The following is a 20,502-nucleotide window of genomic DNA, read 5'->3' as shown; positions in this document are numbered from 1 at the left end:
CACATCACTTTCCATGGCTATAAAATGGGGAGATTGGACTAAATTATTCCAAAAGTCAACCTGAGGTGTACAGTAACTATTCTATGATCTTTTCCTAAGGAAAGTTCTCTACTGAAAGTGGAGAAGTGGGGCCCAGGGGACTGTGATTATTTTCAGGGTTTCCATTTTACAGCTGAGGCCCAGAGATGGCATTCAGCTCTCCCAAGTTCACATCGGCGAGGAGAGCCAGGGTCTCCTACATGTTGTCGAGGTTCTTTCCTATATGCTGAGAAATGGTCCTTGAGATAGAAAGTGTTTCATGTTCTCCTCTTTGAAAAAGAACCTACATTCTTCAGTACGAATCTTAGGGTTCTTGGATTTCTAGGAAAACACTCAGAAGAACTCTTTCTCATGAATTTTCATTTGTGTTTTAATTGGGAAATCCTGATAGGTTAGAAGAAAAGGATTAATTTCAAAGTACAGTAATGCCTCGGTTTGCAAGCATAATTCGTTCCGGAAATAAACTACTCATATTACAAGACACTGCTCGTTTTCCAAGTTAAAATGTATTAGATTGGTGCAAAAGTAATTGCGGTTTTTGACATTACAAGTAATAGCACAGACCGCTATTACTTTTGCACCAACCTAATAGAAATGTTTGCTCGTCTTGCGGAGCACTCGCAAACCAAGGTATGCGCCATCCAAGGTTTTAATATATAGGTCTTTGTACTTTTCAATTGGACAGTTTGAACGAATCCATCATCCAGACACGTCCAGAGCTTGTTAATCGTAAAGGAGTTGTGTTCCATCACGACAATACGAGACCACACACAAGTTTGATCACCCGTCAAAAATGATTGGAGCTTGGGTGGGATGTGTTGCCACACCCACCACACTTGCCTGACCTTGTGCCGTCAGACTTCCACTTGTTTTGCTCTCTTCAAAACTCCTTGCATGGTATAAAGTTAAACTCAGATGAGGCTGTAAATCAGCACCTTGTTCAGTTTTTCGCAAACAAAGACAGGTCCTTCCATGAACGAGGAATTATGAAGCTCACTGAAAGATGGCAAAAGGTTATCAAACAAAACGGGCAATATATCATTGATTGATCTTTGTTCTTTATATAAATAAATGACCTTTGAAAAACATAGACAAAATACGTCATGACTTTTCTGAAGACCCTGTAGATCATGACATTGATCGTTTTTTCCTGAGGCTCACGCATTCCTCTGGTAGACTGTGTGCCTGCCCTCTGGCCTTTCTTTGGCCTACACTGGCAGTTGTGCACAGACAGTTTCTGTATACAGCAGTGGCGTCTGTCTTCTGAGGGCATTTGTTGGCTGTGGGAGAGCCTCAGGCAGTTTAAGAGTGGACAGGAAGGGGAACTAGTGCTGCCAGAGTAGTCATTAACAATAAGGGATGGGGGATAATGAATGGATCGCCCCAGAATCCTTGCCAAAGTGTTGTTCAATTCCCACTGCCTCTCAGAGGTTTCCCAGCAAGACTGGGCCCCAGGTGTCCATGGGGTAACCTATCTCATGTTCCCACCTTCTCATAATGCCTCCCGAGATCACTTTCCAAATAAACTTTTGTACTCAGGATTTGTTTTGGGAGGACCCCAACCTATGACAACCTTCCTGCCCTGGAAGCCAGAGCACTGTCCTAGCTTTACCACTAACTAAATGTGGGGTTTTCAGAAATAACAATATATCAGGATCTCCATATCCTCACTTTGAAAATAGAAATGTGAGTCAGTTGGTTTCTAACATTCCTTCCAGTCATGGTTTTAATGTTTCTATGAATTTCGGGGCCGTCAGGCATTTCCAGAAAGGGCAAGACTAAGGCCTGCAACATTGAACCTCAGAGGGAAGGAAGGATGTTGGCATTGCCTGCCTGGAGTCTGAGGGGCAAGCCAGAGTGAAGGAATTCAGAAGAGACATGGCAGAAAAATGTTAGGGGAGCCATACGTGTGAATGACGTAGGGAAACTATGAGGAAAGGTCTCAGCTTTATACTCTGAACAGACTCTTTTTTAAAGTTAGACAGGGCACCCAGGATCTTGAAATCTGACAATTACCTGAAATGATTTCCACTTTCCTCTGGAAGATAAAGAGCGAATGGAATGAAAAATATTTTACTAATACTGTCATAACATTTGAATAGATTGTCTATTACTTGAAAATAATGCCATTTCTGATGAGTATGAAATTGCTTTCAAGAGAATGATTTGAAACAAAAAGAAAGCAACAGGGTGACATGCAAATTGATTGTGCAATCTTTTCTATCCAGGACTTATTCCTGTAAGTGCATAAAAGGAAACAAAAGGAATTGGTTTGCTAGTTCAGAGAATGAGGCCAACTTCCACTGTTAACTGTTTGAACCCACTTCAGGAGAGATTATTTGTAAGAAAATTAAGACAAGGGAAAAACACATAGCCAAGAGAAAGTCTGACAAGTGATAATACTCTTTTCCTTTCTTGAATTAATTATGGTGAGAAAAAAATGATTTAACAATATCAAACAATTTATAAAGGAGTTGAACTTATTTAAATGTGAAACGAATATTTTTTGTTTTCTTTATTTTATTCTTTAAATTTCACAGGTAAGTGAGATCATATGGTATTTGTCTCTCTATTTTTTACTTATTTCACTTACATTAAAACTCTCTAGGTTCATCCATGTTGTCACAAATAATAAGATTTTATTCTTTTTCATGGCTGAGTATTATTCCATTACATAGATGTACCACTTTGTCTTTATCCAGTTTTTTATTGATAGGAACTTAGGTTGCTGCCTTATCTTGGCTATTAAAATAATGCAATGAACATAGGGTGCATGTATCTTTTCAAATTGGTGTTTTAGATTTTTTGGATAAACAGCCAGTAGTGGAATTGCTGGGTCAAACAGTAGTTCTATTTTTAGTTCTTTGAGTAACCTCAAAACTGTTTTCCATAGTGGCTGCTCCAATTTGCAATCCCACCAGCAGTGCACAAGGGTTCCCTTTTCTCCACATTCTCGCCAACACTTGTTTGTTGATTTATTGATGATAGCCATTCTGACAGGTGTGTGGTGAAACCTCATTGTGGTTTTAATTAGCATTTCTATGATGATTGGTGATCTTGAACATCTTTTTATATGCATATTCGCCATCTGTATGTCCTCTTTGGAGAAATGCCTATTCAAGTCCTCTGCCTATTTATTAATTGGATTTTTTTTTACCATAGAGTTTAATATATACCACATTTTATGTTACAGTGGCACCATTTAATCATTTTTTTAGTGAACTCTCGATTGCTGAGGATGCCAAAGCAGTCGCTCAGAGATTGCAGCACAGGCTGGTGCTTATTTAGCACGTTCAGCATGAAAAATGTCAGAGCAGCTGATGTTACAGTGACTACTAAGGCCTTGACCTCGTGGTGTTATGTCTCCAAACCTGGGTATTTTCACCAGTGAAATATGAACGTGGATTTACATTTTTCTTAAAACAAAACACTAAAAAAACCCTTTAAAGTTGCTAAATGTGAGTACAATTAGAACGTATTGCATGTTAGTAGCACACGTATCCACTTATTAAATATTGATGTAAATAACATTGTTTTATTTTTTTAAAGATTTTTATTCAAATATAGCTAACATACAATATTATACAGAAGGTGCCAAAAATGTGTACACATTTTAAGAAAGGAAAACTGTATTAAAATTGTAATACTCAATATATACCAATAACAAAAGATGAATACAAGTCATGTGTGTACATTTTTTTGGCACCCCCGGTATTAATTTCTGTTGTACACCATAGTTTATATCATGTATATCATAGTTTACACCATGGTTGTACCTCATAGTTTATATCTGTTGTACACCATAGTCAACATTTCTATCACTAAAGAAGTGATCACCATAAGTCCAGCAACCATCTGACACCATACCATGCTGACACAATGTTATTGACTATATTCCCCATGCTGTACATTACATCCCCATGACTTATTTGTTTTATACCTGGAAATTTATACTTCTCATTCCCCTTCATCTTCCCCCTCCTTTTAAAATTTTCAATTACAGTTGACATTGAGTATTATTTTGTATTAATTTCAGGTGTATGGAATAGTGGTTCGACATTTATATAATTTACAGAGTGACTCCCCTGGCTAGTCTAGTACTCACCTGACATTATATGTAGTTATTACCATATTATTGACTATATTCCCTATACTGTACTTTACATCCCCATGACTAGTTTGTAACTATCAATTTGTACTTCTTAATCCCTTCCCTTTTTTCACCCTTTCCCACAACCCCCCCCGTCTATCACTCTGATAAATCTAGTACCCATCTGACACTATATGTAGTTATTGCACTATTATTGACTATATTACTTACACAATGCCCTACATCCCCATGACTACCTTGTAACTACCAACTTGTACTTCTTAATCCCTTCCCCTTTTCTACTCACCCCCAAACCCCCTTTCATCTGGCAACCATCAAAATGTTTTGTGTATCTTTGAGTGTGTTTCTGTTTGTTTGTTTGTTTATTTTATTTAGATTCCACATATAAGTGAAATCACATTGCATCTGTGTTTGTCTGTGTCATACTCCACTCAGCACAATACCTTCCAGGTCCACCCATGCCGCTGCAGTTAGCAAAAACCCATTCCCTTCCATGGCCGAGCAATATTCTATTGTATATATGCACCACCTCCTCTTTATCCATTCATCCATCAATGGACACACAGGCTGCCTCCACATCTTGGTCATTGTGAACAGTGCTGCAATGAATATATAGATGCTCCCCTTGAAGTAGTATTTCGGATTTCTTCAGATAATTACCCAGAAGTGGGATTAGTGGGTCCTTCTTTGTCTCTTGTTTTAGTCTTTGTTTTAAAGTCTCTTTTGTCGGTATAAGTATTGCTACTCCGTATTTTTTTCCCCATTTCCATTTTCATGAAGTAACTCTTTCCATCCCTTTACTTTCTGTCTGTGTGTGTCTTTCAATCTGAAGTGAGTCTCTTGTAGGCAACATATGTAAGGGTTTTGTTTTGTTATCCATTCAGCCACACCATGTTTTTGATTGCAGCATTTAATCCATTTGCATTGAAAGTAATTGTTGATAGATATGTAGTTATTGCCATTCCATATATATATATATATATATATATGTATATATATATATATATATATTTCATCCTAAAGAAGTCCCTTTAACATTCCTTATAATACTGGTTTGGTGGTTATGAACTCCTTTAGGTTTTCTTGTCTGGAAAGCTCTTTATATATCCTTCTGATTGTAAATGATACAATAGCCTTGCTGGGTAGAGCAGTCTTGGTTGTAGATCCTTGCTTTTCATCACTAAATAATTTGTGCCAATCCCTTCTGGCCTACAAAGTTTCTGTTGAGAAATCAGCTGACAATCTTATGGGAGTTCCCTCAAAATTTACTGGTTGCCTTTCTCTTGCTGCTTTTAGGATTCTCTCTTTGTCTTTAACCTTTGTCATTTTAATTATAATGTGTCTTTGTGTGAGGCTGTTTGGGTTTACCTTGTTTGGGATTCTCTGCACTTCCTCGGTTTGTATGTCTATTTACTGCACCAGGATAGGAAAGTTTTCAGTCATTATTTCTTCAAATAGGTTCTCCATCCCTTGCTTTCTCTCCTCTTTCTGGTACCCCTGTGATGCGAATGTTGTTACACTTGTTGTTGTCCCAGAAGTCTTTAAATTATCCTCGTTTTTTGAAATTCTTTTTTACTCTTGCTGTTCCAGTTGGGTGTTTTCTGCTACCTTGTCTTCCAATTCATTGATTTTTTTTTTGCACCACACAGTTTTGATTAGTTAATCAACATGCCACACAGAATTGATTTGTTAAATATGCCCCCTCCCTTGTCCTGTGCCTCCAGCATACTCCCTAGAGTAGTACCAGCAGGGAAGAGCTAACTAGGGGAAGAATCCCTGACACTTTTCCAGCATAGAATTCTGGCTAGTCCAAAAGGGTCCTTCTTTTAATGGTGTCAGGAAACTAGACACTACAACTTTATTAGTATCGGCGACATTTGTTTGAAGCAAATTCATCTCTAGGAGCTGCACGGTTGAATGCAAGAGGGAGTTCCACCAATTGCCCCAATTCCTTCCATTGCAGCAGCTTGGCCAAGCATTCATTTGTAGGTGGGTCAGCCCCAGGGTTCTATCTGACATTATAGTGGCAAGTCCTGCAGGAGCTGAGGTACCAGTTGGCACAGGAGAAGGGAGCATGGTGCTTCTGTTGTTTATACCCATAGTATCTCCCACAGCCATCTGGCCCATCCGAATCTCCTGTTCTCTGGCATCAGGGAAGGCTCCCTTGAATCCTTCCTGCTGTCACTGCATCATTTCTTCCTGTTGTCATGGCACCTCTTCTTCAAGGCACCTGCACCTCTTGTCCTGCCTAAGCTCCAGCTACTTTCATTTTTGCACTCCTTGGTTGTACAGCTCTTCCATCCTCCAGTGTTCTTCTTGACGCTGCATCAAATCCTGCCTCATTACCATGAGCTGGTGTTCATGGCGGGCGGCCTCCATCTCCATCTCCAGCTTCTCACGGACTTCCTTGATGTTGTGGTCCACTTGGTCCTTCCGCTGCTTCTCCGTCTCAGTGAGTGCCTTTCAGTGCATGGCATACTTGTACTCAAAGGAGCCAGGCTGTGCAAATCCAGGTGGCTGCCCTCACGCCTTGTGAAATTGCTGGTTCTTTATAACCAGCTTCTCTGGAAGCCCCTCTTCATCATCTAACTGGTCCATGGTCTCCACAGTCACAGGGCAAGGCAATGTGGTTAGCAGGCAGGAGCCGTCACTGCATCCATCCAGAGCTTTCTGAGCAGCGGGCTTCCCTGAAAATCCAACAACGCCTTTTCCTGAGGTTCTTCATTGGTCGTCCACAATGACCACAGTCCTCTCCACCTGGCCAAACAGAGAAAGGGTTTCCTCCAGCAGCTCACTGGATACTTAGCGCAGAAGATTTAGGACTGCTAGGGATGCACTATGGCTGGCAAAGCACCCATACAGCTGCTTTCCATGGAGTGGCACGTTGTCCAGCTCAACTTTGGCAACCTCTGCTAGGGTTCGTGTTTCCAGTCAGATAAAGCTGAAGCCCTTGTCGTTATGAATGAAGACTTCACCTGCCTTCCCATATTTCTCAGACAGTTTCCTCATTACCTCCCCAGTGTTATCGGGGGAAGATTGCCCACAAAGACCTGCCTATGTTGGATAAAGATCTTGAAATTCATCAGGTCAATAGTCAAGCCTGCATGTTGGCTGCTGGCTTGCTGCGCATTTGCAGTTATTGCTGGTGGTGGTGGCTGCTGCTGTTGCTGCTGGTGGTGCTGCTGGTGGTGATGTGGATGGTGCTTCCTTGGAGCATGGTTTTGCTTTTCCAAGTTAAAGGTTTTATTACTCTGCATTTCTGCAGCCCTCTACCGACTCTCCTCTCTTCTTGGAGTAATGGCGATGCCACATGGCCTCTACCATACCAAGAAAAAGCCCAATTCATTGATTTGATCCTCTGCTTCATCTAGTCTGCTGGTGATTCCTTCTTGTGCATTCTTCATTTCAGTTATTGTGTTCTTCACTTCTCACTGGTTCTTTTTTATGGCTTCTATGTCCTTTTTTATGCCTGCTATCTCTTTGTTAAAGTTCTCACTAAGTTTCTTGAGCATCCTTATAACCAGTGTTTTGAACTCTATATCTGGTAGTTGGCTTGCCTCCATTTTGCTTAATTCTTTTTCTGGAGTTTCCTCCTTTTCTTTCATTCAGTACATATTTCTTTGTTTCCTCATTTTGGCTGACTCTGTTTGTTTCTATGTATTATGTAGATCTGCTATATTTCTTTCCGGGTGGCTTATGTAGTAGGTACTCTACGGGGCCCTGGCACAATCTCCCTGGTCACCTGCTCCAAGGGCTCCAGGAGTGTCCCTTGTGTGGGTTGTGTGTGTCCTGCCGTTATAGTTGAGCCTTGAGTGCTGTTGGCACATCAGTGGATGGTATTGATCCTCAGGCTGAATGACTGTGGGGTTTGGTCACATCCACAGCTTATGAGCTGCTGAGCAGGGGGGCTTACCACTTGGAATGAAATTACCCCCAGCGGATTCTGGTGCCTGTTGAGACCCCCCTTTGAGTGTGCCAATTGTGGGGCTAATTAGGTGGTTCTCTGCTGTGGTCTGAAGCCAACCTCTGAGTATGTCAGTTCTGGGGCCTCTTGGGAGGGGCCCTGGTGCAGGCCCAGGTCAGCCACTGCCTGTGACCAGCTGGGGACTGCCTGGTAGGAGCTACAAAGTGATCCATGGTTAATCGCTGCCTGTGCTGGACATGGAGATGTATGGGAGAGGCCGCACTGTGAACTGAGGAAGGCTGCCACCAGTACCAGGTCTGGGGTAGCTCTGCAAAAAGCCAGGGCACTCTGAGGCCTGTTGTTGGCTGCCAGCTCCCATAATATTTAGCCATCAATAAAGCCTTGTGCGTTACAGAGTTAGGTGTTGTGGAGTCCCAGGGAGTCAGCAGGGTGGAGCAGCAGAGTTCACCAGACCAATCGGATTCAAATTTGGCCATAAGCATAGGGGGCAGGCTCAACACAGGAAAGATGGCGTCTGCCTACTGGCTGCACAGGATGGGTACCTCACACAGGGAAAATGGTGACTATCTTCCAGCCCTCACCTGAAGCCACAGATGTGAGTCTGCACCCTGCTTTTCTCTTAGGCCCCCTGAGTCAGTGTCCCTCTGCTGGAGCACTGGCTAAGTGCCTGTGAGCGAGTTTGTATGGATCCTTTAAGAGGATGTCTGGGTTTCCCGCAGCCTTCTGTCCCACCTGGATAGTCAGTATCCCCATGTTTTTCACAGCCAGATGTGTGGGAGTTCCTCTTCCCAGCACCAGTACTTCAGACTAGGGAGCTTGGTGTGGGGCTGGGGTCCCTTGCTCCTCTGTGGGGAACCTCTGTAACCGAACTATCCCTTCCAATTTTCATCTGCCACATGGATGTTTGGGACCATCTGGTTTGTGTCTCTGCCCCTCCTACCAGTCTCAGTGTGGCTCCTTCTTTATATCCTTAGTCATAAAACTTCTGTTCCGCTAGATTTCAGATGGTTCTCCAGGTTGATCGTTTTATAATTTAGTTGTAATTTAGATGTGTTCATGGAATGAGGCAAGCATAGCATTTATCTACTCTGCTGTCTTGGATCGTTCTCATATTTTTGTAAAAATATACACTAGAAGGAAATCATTTTTTTGTTAGTCATGCCATGCTTCATAAAACAGAAGCTCAATGTTCTCTCTTTAGGTAACTGAGTTCAATCCAAAGCCTTACTTAAATAGTCATTGATTCACTTTGCAGCTTTTATTCCCAAGAACTATAAGTGAATGTAAATGAGAAAGGGGCCCTCCCAGGAGGCCCCTTCTGACAAGGAAATATATCAGTAGCCTTCGAGTAGTCAGAAAAGCAGCCCTACCCTGCTGCACGGCCACACTTCTCACCTAATATAACATTTAGGTTTTTTAGGTTTGTATAGATAGATAGTAAACCCTGAGTCATCCTCATTTTTTTTTTCCCTGAGATGTGACTACAGATGACACAATTAAAGAAAAGGTGTAGGTTTTGTTGCAAGAAATTAATTCACATTCCGCTCAGGTCAGAAGGCTTGCATGCGTGCATGTATCTCTTTCTCAGTTGTAGGGCAAAGTATCTCCCAAACACACCATGAATATTACAGATCTGCTTTTCAGTGTTCTGTGACAAGATCTTTTGCTATCTTCATTTTAACAGCATTTTATTATGAAACAGGCTAGAAATTGAACCACTGTGAAATGCCATGGAGATAAATCACTTGTACTGAATTTGCCAATTAGGCAAAGTAAAGCAATCGATCCTGTATTGGTAGTTACTATTAAATCTAGCCAAACTGATAACTCTGGGTAATTGGGAAAAGTTTGGCTTGCTGATAAATTTGGAAAAGACTATTCTTCATAGCTGTTGCTTTCAGGGAAGAATTTAAAATTTTACTTTAGATCTGAGTCACTCAAAAGTGCTTCTCTGTGGAATGAACAAATTGAACCTCTTGTTCCCCTTGTGAAATAATATGTCAGAAATAATTGGTGGGTTATTTCTGTCCTAAGAAACAGACTTTATTAATGATGTTGATGAGGAATAAAAGGATTTTCTGTGATGGAGTGACAATATTATTGAGCAAAAGCCTATTGTGGGCTTGGACATTCATTAATGGGAAAGAAGTTTGATATTTTGGTGGGTATTTTAATCAAAAAAGAAAATACTTGACTGAGGAATCTTTTGTCTCTTACCACAGTCTGGCTGAGATGAAGATTAAAGCTTAGTTTACTAGCTAAGTTTCTAATTCCTTTTGAGAGATTTAGACTTTTGTCAGCTCCACTGGCTTAGTAACAACATGAACGAAGACCTTACTGTACAAGTTATTAGAATTTGCATATATAAAAGTGACATGTGCACTATATTCAGACTTCAGTGGATGGTCTGTGTTAAGTATTGATGAATGCAAATTAAATGATCTCTTAGAAGCTTAGTCATCTATCCTTTCCTTGAAGTTTAGTTAATCTCAAACATTTGGATTGCGGCAATTGTGAAATAGCCTCTTCTGATGACCTTTAACGTATCTATGAGTGTATGTTCATGTAATGGGGAAAGTTTAGGTATAATCCTGCTAAAGGATTGATGTTTCATTTATTCCATTGCATTCTATATCACCGAACAAACACCTATTGAAGCACAATGGGTGCTGTGAAGAATACAGAGGCCTACCATATATGGTCTCTTCTTCAAGAAGCTCCCATTCTATTGGGTTGTCGGAAAAGTCATAATGTATTTTGTCTATGTTTTTCAAAGGTCATTTATTTATACAAAGAACAAAGATCAATCAGTGATATATTGCCCGTTTTGTTCGATAACCTTTGGCCATCTTTCAGTGAGCTTCATAATTCCTCGTTCATAGAAGGACCTGTCTTTATTTGTGAAAAACTGAACAAGGTGCTGATTTACAGCCTCATCTGAATTGAACGTTATACCACGCAAGGAGTTTTGAAGAGAGCGAAACAAGTGGAAGTCTGACGGTGCAAGGTCAGGCGAGTATGGTGGGTGTGGCAACACATCCCATCCAAGCTCCAATAATTTTTGACAGGTGATCTAACTTGTGTGTGGTCTCGCATTGTCGCGATGGAACACAACTCCTTTACAATTAACAAGCTCTGGACGTTTCTGGATGATGGATTCATTCCAACTGTCCCATTGCCGACAGTACACATTCGAATTGATTGTTTGGTTCCTTGGTAGGAGCCTGAAAAACACGACACCTTTCAAAACCCACCATACTGAGAGCATAACCCTCCTCTGATGAATGTCTGCTTTCGATGTCGTTTGAGACAAATCATCACGTCGGGAACAAGACCATTTGCACACCACATTGTTGTAAACAATCCTCTTCTCATCACCAGTTATCAGTCACTTCAAAAAAGGATCATTTTCCTCACGTTTAGTGAGCATATTGTAGATGTTTATACTCGTCATCAAATGAACTTTTTTGAGTTCATGCGGAACCCAAATATCAAGCTTGCTTACATATCCCAGCTTCTTCACATGGTCATGAATGCTTGAATGATGGATGTTCAATGTTTCTGCAGTCTTTCGTGTCGTGTAACATGGATTTGACTGGATTAATGTCTTTATTTTGTCGTCATCAACCTTGGTGGACCTCCTTGACTGAGGAGCATCATTGAGATCAAAATCACCAGCACGGAAGTTTGTGAACCATCATTGACACTGATGTTCTTGTAGAGCATTGTCACCGTAAACTTTATGCAACTTTTCACAAGCTTGACGCGTGTTCTTCCCTTTATGGAAGTAAAACAGTAAAATATGGCAAAAATGCAGTTTGGTCTTCCATCTTTAACTTGTTGTAAAATCTCCAAAATGCAATCAAATTGCTCATTTTTTTTTAGAATGAAGCTAGAACTGTCAGCTGTCAAACTACTTAGCAATAACATAGATGTGAATGACTCTAGTACTTCCAAAAATGAACTAGTGCCATCTGTTGCAAACATGCGTCATGACTTTTCTGACAACCCAATAGTACATCAGTGAAAGATACCAAAAACTGATCGTTATGCAAGGTGGATAAAACCTGAAACTCAACTGAGTACCCACATATGCACTTACACTTTAAGTTTCTATTTCTGTGTCTTCTGATGTGGAGTCATACAGAAACACATGTCTCTATCTCTTATTCTTATTTGAGCTATATTAATATCTCTTATATGAGAAGCAGTGTATCACGGATTCTGCATTCAGAATGCCTAGGTTGAAAACACAACTTGATCATTTGTGAGATGAATGACTTTGCCAAAGTTCCTTAATGATTTAGTACCTCAGTTTCTCCAAGCATGAAATCAGGATGACGATGATGATACCTATCTTATAGGATTGGTTAAAATATTTAATATATAATTACATAAAAAGCACTCAGAAATATATCTGATACTCAGAATCATATAAATGATGTTAGCTGTTATTACTGTAGAAGACATGACTCTTACCCGAATGAAATTGATTTCTGTGATAATAATATTCTTTTGATGTTCTTTCTAGAACATCACACTTATATAGTCTACATAGTAGTACATGTATGAGACTCAGTTTTAATTTTTTAAAATACAGTTGAGACACCTCATTTCCTATTAATGTTCTATAAATAAGCAAGAGATTCCAAGTGCAACTGCATATTAGATAATGGCATTGATTTAATAATGATAATAATGATGATTAATTTCATACCCATGTTCTTATTTTAACAAAATGAAGTTATTCCAGATAGCAGATTACTAATTAGTTAATTAGAAATTATTGAGTACTGTTTTAGTAACATAGCTCAAAATGTCACAGCCTTGTTTTAAAGTATTAGTGAATCTACTAAATAAAATACAACCACCAAAGACCCTCTCATATGAGAGACACCAACTTTATTTTTTATACTTAGCTGTTCCTGTGATGCTTCTTCATTAGAATTTTCTGGCTTCTAGGGGGCAGGGGAAAGGAAAACAAACCCTATCTCTCACTTACTGAATTAATCACATGTAAAGTATCTCTTTTCCTGAACCAATGCCAATTAATTCCACTTCCCTTTAATAGGTAATGTAACATTAATAATGTAAATGAATTATTTAAGTATATAAAATATTAAAATGTATTTTAAGGGAAAATTTTTCACAAGAAAACTGTGACAGATATGATAATATGAAGTTCAAGGAAATAATTGTTCTTGAAAAATATATTCCTGTATCTTATAACAAAATACGTGACCATAAATACAATCTCATGTTAAAAATAAGGTTGAATATGTACTATTCTCTTTCTAAAGAACATAAAGATGTTAACTAAAGTATACTATCATTTTATGTTTAATATTTCCATATTAATATTCATGAATGGATTGATTTCTAGTGGTACAACTGGTAGTGTTCTGTTATTCAGTGGAACTACATTTTTCAGAGATAATTTATGCTGGATAACCTTTTTTATTCCGTTAACAATTAAAGATCTAGGTCATCGCTTTTGAGAGTGAGAAAATTGCTAAATCAGATATTTTTACATGATGTTCTGTAATTTCAGCACAGTGAGAATATTTAGTGATTAAAAAATGTATGATATGATTATCAAAGGTGTTGGGTGTAAGTACTGATGCCCAGAGGGGCTATTTCTATGAATCTCAGTGTAAGAATGGACTGATAAGGTGATGATGGTAGAAATGGAAGAAAATAAGCATTTCCCCACCACATCCCAACTCTACTTAAACACTTTGGTAGATGATTCTGATGTATCATCTCGTTTAACTCCAGTACCTAACCTATCCTGGAGCGATTTTAATCCCCGATTTTACAGGTAAATAAATATGTTCAGAGAGGTTAAGGAGTTGCCCAAGGTAACTTGAATAGTAATTAGTAGAGTTGGCCTTTTATCTTGACCTGTCTCCCCTTTGAGCCCAGACTCTTTCCTTCCATTTACAGATTCCAATGAAGCTTGACTCCAGTGGCCATGCTAGAGGCTAGAGGAAATGTAGAGAGTAGCAGAGAGACTGGGGAAACGTTGCACTTGGTTTCCCACGTTTGGGAATATCTAGATGGAAAAGAGAGAGAGATCGAGTGCATATGTCTTCAAACTCAGAGTAACAATGAGGAAAGAGAGCAACACAGGCAGTGGCTATGTAAGCTCAGACTCAAAATGCTTAAGGGAATGAGTTTTCAACATTAATCTTGTAGCTCTTTCTTTAAAATCAGGGCGGAATGGACTCAAAAGGGAACATAGAAGAAAAAGGCTTATGATGAGAATGCCAATAATGTTTGAGCAAAAGGATAATCAGTAGACTTGAGTATCACATCTCTATATTTTTAGCCAATCATCGCATATGACTTCTTCTGTGCTGCACCTGAAACCTTCCACCCCAACCCTCTCTGCCAATAATCCTGTTCTCTTCTTTTTCAATAATTATTGTCAGGCTGAAGGCATTTTGGAATTATTTATTAGATGTTCTTGGTGATTTGAATGGTGTGGCTATAAGCAGGGCGTATGGTTGTATGCTTGCATACATGGAGTATAGAGGGAGGAGGAAGGAGGGGGGCGGGAGGGGGAACGAGTTCTATTATTTAGTGTTAGAGTCTGTCCTCTCTCCAAGCAATAGCTCCTCTGCAAAATGCTAACGTTTTAGCAATGTATGAGACCAATGTATGAAATCAATGAGTTTAAAGCTACTGTTGTCGATCTCTTGTAAATAATTTGGAGATTAAAGTCTGATTTAAGGATTCAAAATTTGTTATGTATTTCTCAAGATCCTAAAATTTTGCTGTAATTTCAGCCCTTCTTTTCCTGGATTTCCAAAAATACATTCCCTTTCTATTACTGATTATGCCTATGAGAGGATGGTAGGTAGCATGATTTCGATGAGTAATGGGTTCTTACAGTATGGTTTAAAGTCTTTGTTCTGAATGTGCCTCAATATGAGTTTTTAGAGATGACTAGCTGTTAATACTTATTGAGTTGCTACTGTGTGTGCCAGGCAAAGTTTAACCAATTCTAGCTTATTCAGTCTTCCTATCCACCTAAAGAAATGGTTACTTGTACTATCCCAATTTGGAAAATTAGGAAGCTGAGGCTTGGTGTGGTTGAAAACTTTCTCTAGGTCATCTAGCTGGTGAGCAATGTATCCAGGAATCAGTTCCAGGAAATCTGATTTTATAGTCTTTTGGGTTTTTTTTAAGATTTTTTATTGGGGAATTGCGGGGATAGGAACAGTGCTGGGGAATTGGGGGAAGGGGGAACAGACAAGTTGCTGTTGTTTTGTTCTTCAGTCTAGTTGTGGAGGACGTTGCTTCACTGGCCCAAGTTGGCACCATCATTATGCTCTTCCTGGGCGAGGCAGATCAGTCGCCAGCTTCTGGACGGCCGCTCATGCTGGCTGCTGGCTACACACGGTAGCCCATGGCAACCCACTGCCACAGGGGCTGCAGCCTATGCCGTCACTGGTGACTCATGGCAGCCCAGCTCCAGGTTGAGCTCTTGTTCAGCATCTTAGCTGTGGAGGGCAGTGTCACTGGCCCTCATGTGGGATCCGAACCAGGGCCCTCTGGCATCCCAAGACAGTTCTTAACTATAGTGCTACTGTATCTGAGGTGCCTAAGGCACATCCAAATGGTCACTGGCCATGTGAGCCTGTGGGTCTAGTTGTCAAGGGGGAGAGAGGTAGGGGTAACTGCTGCCCCTGATCTTACAATTACTTCACATCAGTATGTTCCAATAAAAGCCTGTCTGATACAGCGTCTTTAATAATAAATCAATACAAATATGAAAATGAAGAAGCAACTGGTAAGTGTATCAAATGCCTTCTTTAATAAAAATAATGACAAGATATACATAATAAAATACCTAGTATGTATATATGTATGTGTGTAAATAATTTATATGCTTTTAATAAAGGAAAGCATACTTGTTATATTACAGCATTTTAATTTGAATACATTATCTTCAGATAGGCAAACATTTTAGCATACTTCTCTGGGGGTACATCTATATTTAGAATAATGTGTCTCATATTTCAGGCTTAATTAGCAAATCAACTGTAAATCTCCATTGTATAAATCCAGCTATGAGAACTTTAAATCCATAGGCAGTAAATATTTAATTAAAAATTAGTTTTAAAATAGCTTTATAAAACATTAATGTATTTTAGAAATCAGTGGTCTTGAGAATCCGTGTTTTCTCAAAGAAGGAAGCAGGAGGGTATATGTTATACCAATGATCATGGCCTTCACTCATGGATACATAGATTGGCAGAAAATTTTAATTTTAATTTTAATTTTTAAAGATTTTGTTGGGGAACTGGGGGAGGGAACAGCGTTAGGAAATCGGGGAAGGGGAACAGACAAGTTGCTGTCCTTTTGTTCTTCAGTCTAGTTGTGGAGGACGTCACTTCACTGGCCCATGTTGATATTATCATTGCGGTCTTCCTGGGTGAGGCAGATCAGTCACCGGCCACTGGATGGCCACTCATGGTGGCTCTTTGCAGCTCACGCAGGCTGCCAGCCACTCATGGTAGCTTAGGGCAGCCCACTGCAGCTCCACTGCAGCCTACACAGTCGCCGGTGACTCACAGCAGCCCAGCTCCAGGTTGAGCTGTTGTTCACCATCTTAGCTGTAGCGGGCACAGTGTCACTGGCTCATGTGGGATCTGAACCAGTGGCCCTACTGCTCAGAGCTTGTGCTTCTAAGCCAACTCTTAACCAATGAGCCACTTGGCTGGCCCACAAAATTTTAACTTTTTAGACCCACCTCTTTGTGTGTGGCATTTTTGCTACTTCTGAGAATCACTTTAAAAAAAAAAAAAGGACTCTGGACATTGGATATTTTGTAGTGTTCTGTCTTTTGTTGATATGAGGGGAGAGATTAGCTAATACTGTGATATTCGTTAATATTTATTTTCTGAGTTAAAGTCTGGGAAAAGAGGAAATATGATTACAGTGTTGCAGTAGCTTCTGTTTTGGAGCTATTGAGTATTTTCAGAAAGGTCACTTTAACCTTTTTTAATTTTAATCCCTGATTAGGAGCAAAAAAAGAGATATAATTTGCAAAAGTCATAGAAGTGAAAAAGAGATACTGAAAATAACTTAAATACAGTTGATGCTAATCTCCACCAGTGCTATGCACTCTTCAAGATTTTCAGCCACTGTGGAGAGCCTTTCCCATGTTTCTGTGTTTCCCTCTTCTCAATGTAATTCCAGATTGTTCTTGTGTTTGATTTTAAAGTTAATCAACTCACAACAGATTTAGTGGTACTTTGTGTTAGCACTTCTGTAAAAGGATAAAATGTAAACCCTTGATCAACCCCTGATTATGAAACAAATAGATAAGCAGAACAAAATCAGAAGCCTAAGTCCTGGAGAAAGTAAATAGTACATTTGATCACATATGCTTTAGAAAGGCTCAATCCGATTTGGAAAATAAACACTTCATGGATCAAGCAATGCTCCAGTTCCTTTACTAAAGTATATTGAAACAGTGAAAATAACAATTTACATGTAAAGACTGAAGAGTATAGCATTATTTTTCTAGTTGTTTTTATTATATAGAATTATATATACTTTCAGACTTGAGTGATAGGAAAAAAGAATTGGCCAAATTAAGGAAACCAACTTATTATATATTGGCTACCAAAATATTATTGTAATTATTATTTTTTAAATTCCTGGCTGACACATTTCAAATGTTCCCATTCCTGGCTTATATAACTCAAAAAACACAGACTCAACATGACTTTCAAGGACAACTCTGAATGTTAATGTTTCCATTTTTGGCCTCATAGCAGAAAGAGTTTTATTAACCATTGTAAGCTCTGGAATGTCAAGGGCGTGATAGACAGTATAGACTCCACACACAAAATAAATGCATCATCATTTTATTCTAAATTGCTTCACTTAAAAATGTAGCGTGCAAATCTAGAGAACAGAAGTAAAAGTAAGTGATTTTATGGTGCTTTAAAATGTTGAGACTTGAAAATTGAAAGCCCTGGGATAAAAATGCTCATGCATTTGAGTTTGTGATGCAACCTATTATAATAAGTTCCCTTATACCTGCTGTAAGGTTTGAATGCCTAACAACTAGTCTGATAGGTGCCAAGCATCATTGTTTCATGGGTAGGGACGGCATGTTTTCCAGAAAGTAACAGGCCTTAACCCAAACCTGCTTCTCCATTCTTGTGTTATATAATAAAGTTTTCTAAGAAGCTACTATTGGGTTGTCGGAAAAGTCATGACGTATTTTTTCTATGTTTTTCATTGCAAAAATGTGTCATGACTTTTCGGACTACCCAGTAGATGATTAGAAGTTTCACATACTCATGCAGGATTTGCCAATAATAACTAGTGTATCATGATACCGTCTTGGGGAAATTTGGAGCTCCCGGACAGGATATCTAGGTTCTAGAGCAGCCTCCTATATTTACTCCTTTGTTTAACCTTCTGTTTATTCCTATGTTTACCTCTGTTTCTCTTGACAAAATATTCACTCTGATTTGTAAAAGATTAGAATGAATACTGTTTTGCGGTTATATGTGCTTTAATTGTAGTTAGACTTAAAAAAAAGCTAATCCCTCTTATTAGGTTGTAATCCTAATGCAATCAGGAAGGGACAAATTCATCTGTGTATATTGCCACCACCTCTCCACAGGGCACCATTCATTCAGCAAAAGTTTATTGATCTTTCGTTGCTTGGAATATGTAGTGAGGACAGAGGGCATCTCTGTTCTAGTGCATCTTATATTCCAATAATTAGAGACAAACTCCAAATGACTAAATATAAGAAAATATTGAATAGTAAAAAAATTATTTAAACCTTCATACACTGTTGGTGCAGCCTCTATGGAAGGCAGTGTGGAGGTTCATTAAAAAATTAAGAATCGGGGCTGGCCAAGTGGTGTGTTGGTTAAGAGCTAGCTTGGTACACCAGCTCTGAGCAGCAGGACTCCGGTTCGGATCCCACATTAGGGCCAGTGACGCTGTGACCTCTATAGCTAGGATGGTAAACGACAGCTCGACCTGGAGCTGGGCTGCTGTGAGTCACTGGCAATGGCATAGGCTGCAGCCCCTGCTGCAGTGCGCTGCCATTAGCTACCGTGAGTGGCCAGCAGCTGGCCAATAGCTGCTGTGAGCTTCCATCCAGTGGCCGGTGACTGATCTGCCTCAGCCAGGAAGAGCGCAATGATAATACCAACATGGGCCAGTGAAGCGATGTCCTCCACAACTAGACTGAAGGACAAAAGGACAGCAACTTGTCTGTTCCCCTTCCCCAGTTCCCCTACACTGTTCCCTTCACCCAATTCCCCAATTAAAAAAAATCTAAAAAAAAAATTAAGAATAGAATTATCGTTATGACCCAGCAATCCCTTTCCTGGGTATCTACCCCAAAAATCTGAAAACATTTATCCATATAGATATGTGTGTCCCAATGTTCATTGCAGCATTATTTATGGTGGCCAAAACATGGAAATAACAAAAATGTCCTTTGATAGATGATTGGATAAAGGGTATATATACACAATGGAACACTATTCTACCATAAGATGAAATAGTGCCATTTGCGGCAACATGGATGGATCTTGAGATTATTATGCTAAGTGAAATGAGTCAGACAGAAAAAGTCGAGCACCATATGATTTCACTGATATGCGGAATGTAAAACTGAAAGCAACAAAGGAACAAGACAAATAAATCAAGAAAGAAAAACTCATAGACACAGACAACAGTATAGTGGTTACCAGACGGTAAGGGGGGAGGGGAGTGGTAGATGAGGGTAAAGGGGTCAAATATATGGTGACGGAAGGAGAACTGACACTGGGTGGTGAACACACAATGTGATATATAGATGATGTATTACAGAATTGTACACCTGAAACCTATATAATTTTACTAACCATTGTCAACCCAATAAATTTTAATTAAAAAAATGATGGAGAAAGAGGATAAGGAACAGATTTAGATAGCATATTTATGGAAAGCATCTCAGGGCAGGTGACACTTAATCTGAGTCCTGAATGATAAGGAGAGATAAGATATGGACAAAGAATAATTCAGGTGAGAAAATAGCTTGACACATTTGTGGAAGACAGAGAAGACAAGTGTGGCTGAAACAGTGTCAGATATGCAGTTGGATTGGAGAAGTAGGCAGGTGCTAGATCATAGAAGGATTTCAGGTAAAGAATTTGGATTTTCCTTCTTAGTGTGATGGAAATCCATTGGTTTTGATACAGAGTGACATATGATTTATAGATGAGCAGAAGAGAAGGAACCAGCAAGGAGCTAAAAAGCAGCATTTGGTGACGTGGGAGGATAATCAGGAGAGAGTAGTACATGATGCTCAGGAGAAAAGGATAACAAGAATGAAGGAATGGGTAATTAGGTTAGTAATTGAAATGTGAAGTAAGATGATACCAAAAAATGCATA

At 39.5% G+C, this 20,502-nt stretch overlaps 1 protein-coding gene and 1 pseudogene across 1 annotated transcript in view; one reads left to right on the top strand and one right to left on the bottom strand.

Annotated features, from left to right (window-relative positions):
* Positions 1-20,502, top strand: part of LOC109388440 (dystrophin) — a 1,592,311-nt gene that overhangs the window by 734,047 nt on the left and 837,762 nt on the right. The window lies entirely within an intron of this gene.
* Positions 6,012-7,421, bottom strand: LOC109388449 (non-POU domain-containing octamer-binding protein pseudogene; annotated as a pseudogene).

The sequence above is a fragment of the Hipposideros armiger genome, unplaced genomic scaffold (genome assembly GCF_001890085.2).
Source record: "Hipposideros armiger isolate ML-2016 unplaced genomic scaffold, ASM189008v1 scaffold_197, whole genome shotgun sequence".
NCBI classification, from domain to species: Eukaryota; Metazoa; Chordata; class Mammalia; order Chiroptera; family Hipposideridae; genus Hipposideros; species Hipposideros armiger.
Note: the sequence above shows the minus strand (reverse complement) of the source record. Positions and strands in the feature narration are given on the sequence as shown.